The 4,966-nt window shown below is 36.3% G+C and overlaps 1 long non-coding RNA gene across 1 annotated transcript; it reads left to right on the forward strand.

Moving 5' to 3' along the window:
* The first annotated feature begins 831 nt into the window (after positions 1-831).
* LOC140857563 (uncharacterized) lies at positions 832-3,450 on the forward strand. Its single transcript, XR_012141027.1, has 2 exons — positions 832-1,041; positions 2,798-3,450. It is a non-coding gene; the product is annotated as an uncharacterized lncRNA (long non-coding RNA).
* The last annotated feature ends 1,516 nt before the right edge of the window (positions 3,451-4,966 follow it).

Below are 4,966 nucleotides of genomic sequence, written 5' to 3' on the forward strand. Positions count from 1 at the left end.
GCCAAAAGAGAATTTGACATCTATTGCCGACCCTTAAACGAAAGCACTGTTTGAAAAGGCCAAACAAATTTAATAAGTTCCTCCGGTTAGGTAAGGGAATTCATATTAAATGCTTCGATGGTTCTATAGGCAACCTTCTAGTATGGTAGATGATTTTAATTAGCAAACACCATAGCTTATGCTGATTGTTGAAGTATCTCCACCATCATTTGAGTAGAAGAGTTTGGCTAAGGGTGGAGAGATTCTTAACTCCTAAACCTCCTAAATTTGTTATATTTAATCATGGGCCTTATACATGAGATTGCATTGGACATTGTCCACCTAATTTAGCCTACTGTAATTTCTATACCTTCTGAAGTGATCTTGTTTGAGCTTTTCCCTCGTCTAATTTCATGCAATGATGCTAATTTTTTCGGTAATTTTGCAATGATGCCACATCCACAGAGTGAAATGCCGAACAAGAGATGGATGGCTGTGCACGGGAAAATTGTGCTAGTCATGTGGACCCCTCACCACCTTTACCCGAATACTTGAGAGTCCAAGCAAGTACATACGCATCAATTTATAAAATCAGATCCTTATTGTTCATCATGATGGCTATCAGCAAGTAAGTCTCTCGTTAAAAACTAACAAACTATATTCTGACAATCGCGGCCCCACATTTTAAAGCTACAGCCTCTGGATAAGACTAACTCATCTAATCCTGCTTTGTTCCAATAGCCTTGACGCTTTGAGAGCCAGAATGTCGGGAAAGAGCAGTACATGCAGTACCACTAAATAAAGTACTACCAAAAAAACTAGCTTCCCGGTACTGCTCTCTTGCCTATAAAGAAACAAACACAGAAGCGGAGTGGGAGGAGGATTGGGAGGTAGCAGTAGCAGTGGAAGGGACATGCAGAGGTGAGGCCAAGAAAGAGAGAAGGGAAAGATGGTTCTCATCTCAATGCTTCTCCTGAAGGCAAATTCCTGTGCATGCCTCCTCCACCCCTGCTGCTACCACTCCCCTCCCCTTGTGACGTGGCTGCTCTGTCTTCCTTGAAGGTGCGTAAAAGACATCAATCTTCCCTTTCCTTGTGCTGTATTTGATCTACTGTGCTGGATTATGAGCAACTTGCACAAGTGGATAATAAGAAGAATTACAACAAGATAAAGATGTTATTTGGATTAGGATCACTGTGCATCAAGATCTTGTTGCAATCTGCGACATTTGCTATAATAGCTTCTGAGCGTCCAGTGAATGGATGTTTAACTGCGGTAGTATCTGTTGTATAACCAGAATCATGGTGGGAATTTAGCATTTTTGTTTAATTAATAGCATCAAATTACATTATCATCCTGATTAGCAAAATATTCTTTACTTGGTAAGTTTTGATTTCAGCAGATGATATCATCATTTCTTTTTCATTATTTTTTGGTTAAATAACAGCTGCTATCTTAAATTCCCACACCAGATAGATTTGGTCAAAAATGGCCATTATGATCATTGCTATAAAATATTCTTTAATTATGACAGGGTGTTTCATTTTTTGGGGTAACCGCCATTATAGAAACCTTGCTGTATACATGTACATATGCATAATGTGTATGTATGGATGCATATATGTGTATATATGTATGCATGCATGTGTGCGTCTGCAAACGATCAAATATGTAGTTACGGTTGTTGCTTAATTGTGTATGTATGCATGTGTATGTATATATGTATATATGTATGTGCATGTATTATGCAAACCATGAAGATCAAATAATGCACTTACAATTGTTGCTCAATTGCTACTAATTTATCAGCATCTATCACAAATAATAATAATAATAATAATAATAATAATAATAATAATAATAATAATAATAATAATAATAATAATAATAATAATAATAATAATAATAATAATAATAATATTTCAGCATCCAAGTGATAGACATAATGGAAGGCCTCTGAGTGCGAAGTTATTATAATGGTTTCATACTTGAGCCACAGTTTGTTGGTCCATCTAGTAGAAGAGAAGATAAGAACAGAACAGATGACTTTAAATTTTGCTTGTTTTCAGCCATTTTTTTAACCCTTTAGGCTCACGTTTTATACCCAATTTGGGTCTCCTCTCCTTATCTTTTTTTAATTATGGTTTGAATTCATAATTGGCAGTTTGCTTTTTCTTAGTGAATTGGGTTAGGTCAAAGTGGAATGAGAAATTAGATTATATTTATTAATATATATAATACAATATCAAACATAGCCATAGTTTATAGAAAATTTAAAGTCGAATACGAGTCAAGCTACTTAAGCTCGATTTGTCTACATCGTGCTTTAATTGGACTTGAATAATTTGAATAGTTTTAAATTGAGCTTAAATAGCACAATGCTCGATTTCGATTTGAAAGCTTACGGATTTGAAAGCTTACGAATCCATTCGAATATATATATATATATATATATATATATATATATATATATATATATATATATATATATATATATATATATATATATATATATATATATAATTTTTATTTATAACATATATTAGTAGAATATATATATTATGAGCAGGTTAAAATTTGAATTTAAGCTTGATATTCAAGTCAATTCAATTTCGAGTATCATCTTTTCTTCATTAAGTCTCATTTGAAATCGAGATATTAAACTTTGATCGATTTTAAGTCAAATTTCGAATTCAAATATTTTAAATTAAGTTAAGCTCAAATATTTAGTTACTTGATTTAACTTAGCTTAATTGTATCCTTAATTCAAACTATTAGACATTTATAGAAACCCTAATGTGAGAATAACTTAGTACAGGATGGGAAGAGGAGATAAAGAAGTAAATTTGGCTTATGAAATGAAGAAGTAAATTGGGCTCACTCATGACTTAGCAACATCACTAACACACTGCCTATTGTCCCATACTCCAATTCTCCGAACACCAACAAATCTGATGCCCGCGCCCCCACCTAAAAGAGAAAAAGGAAAAAAGACCCACCAATCTCACAGAGCCTCTGGTTAGCGTAATCTGAGTTGGCCAAACTAAAGATAGATGGGGGAAGAAGGAATGGCGTTGGATCCGGTACGTGTTTGTGTAAAGCTAGTTCTGAATCCACTAATCACATTCTTCTCCCTTGCCCTTCTGCAAAGAATACCTAGGGCAAGCTGAGGACTTCAAAGGCAGACCGGTTTCGCTGTTTTCCGGCTGGACCTGCTGGAGGAAAAAGAGGGTGAAATGAGCAATAAGAAGAGCTTGGTGTCAGCTGCTACTGGCTGTATTGTGGCAGCTAAAAAACATAATGCCAGCGTTTTTCTGAAGCATAAATATCTCCAATGCAGTTGATCCCTCATCAGCCACTAGACTCTTCAAGCTTGGCAACTCTCATGTATTTCAGGCTTTTAATATCATGCATGATGCATGCTATGAATAAATAGTGGGGGCTGTTTTGCATCCCACCGTTCTCAGATCAGATCCTATAAGAGTAGCAACTTATGTTAGCTCATTTCTCACAAAAGAAAATTTCAGAATTTCCACAGGAACATTTATCTTAATGGACTCACCAGCATAGCTCGTCTCTTTTGGATTTACCAGATTGAAAACCACAGAGGTTCAGAAATATAACACAAGTATTTGGTTTGAAAAAAAAAATTAAATTTACTTGCCATACCCGAATCCAAATTTTACTGCTTCCATGCTGGGCAAGCAGTGAACAACTTGAATCTGCATACCAAACGACCTGAGTGGGAAAGTCTGGAGAATGGTTGCAAATGTATCTTGAGTTATGGATCTCTTTCTGCTACTCAATTCCTCTTCGGGTGCGATGTTCCATCACCTTTACCAATGGGTAATGGAGTTAACTCAGCCTTGGTTCTATATGTTCGAGTGCAGGAACAAGTTTTTTGCACATTCGATGGAAAATTAACAAACACTACATATAGGTAAAAGAAACACATGGACAAATTTTAGAAATCCAGCTGAAGTTCCACTTTCAGACCCCTCAAAATCTCAACCTTGGGAACGTTTGGTTAAAAGTTGGATAAAACACTTCTCCATGAGGCATCATATGAGGATACATTTGCTTATTAAATATGACAAGTATTACATAAGATAGCATGTCGTCAAAAAGGCATTAGCTCAAAATCAAAATTAAAATTAGATAAGAAAAAGAAACACAACATACGAGAGTCGAGAGTCAAAAGTCCATGACTTCAATATCACAGCATGATTCAAAGATTGTAGGCCAGTATTTAACTTGAGTGATATTTCGAAAAATACATAGCGAAAAATATGAGGCTACTGAAACCATCATTTCTAGTTTTAGGCAAGAAATTTTTTGTTGAGCTATTAATATGATCAAGAAGTCAAAAGTGCACCAGCTGCATTCCAGCTGCAAGGTTGATTCAAACTCATTGCAAAGATGATAATATTACATGACATCTAAAGAAGGAATCCACATGACAATCAAACACATCCATTATAACCACACCCAGGAAAGAAAAGAAACAAAGCCCAAAAAGAGAGTGCCATTGTACATTATCAATTTGTTCACCACGATATTACAATCATTTTCAATGTAACTAACATGCTGCAAACCATGCATGCTTTATATATAGCTAGTCCATATGAGGCCAATGGTTTATGTTGGGGGGATGTCTGGCCAGGGCACCACCTCCCAAGATCCTTTCAGTACCACGCGATGCAGCAGGAAGAAAGAAGAAACAAAATAAAAGAAAAACAATCAAAATACGTGGATCAGCCACAAAAGGGCTCGTCTCCACGGGACATGCAAACTTCACTATGAAAAAGAAATATTACAAGAGGAGACCTCACCCTCAACCCTTGTACACCCAATTCTCTCTCACCTGAAGTTCCCCTCACAAAAGCTCTCTCTCTCTTGGAGACCCCCCTAAACCCCTGAAGAGTCTGGCGACCGCTGTCCAGGAGCCTCCTGCTCCTTCTCTCACAACAGCCTCAAGCCTCTCTCT

Source organism: Elaeis guineensis, chromosome 4 (assembly GCF_000442705.2).
Source record: "Elaeis guineensis isolate ETL-2024a chromosome 4, EG11, whole genome shotgun sequence".
NCBI classification, from domain to species: Eukaryota; Viridiplantae; Streptophyta; class Magnoliopsida; order Arecales; family Arecaceae; genus Elaeis; species Elaeis guineensis.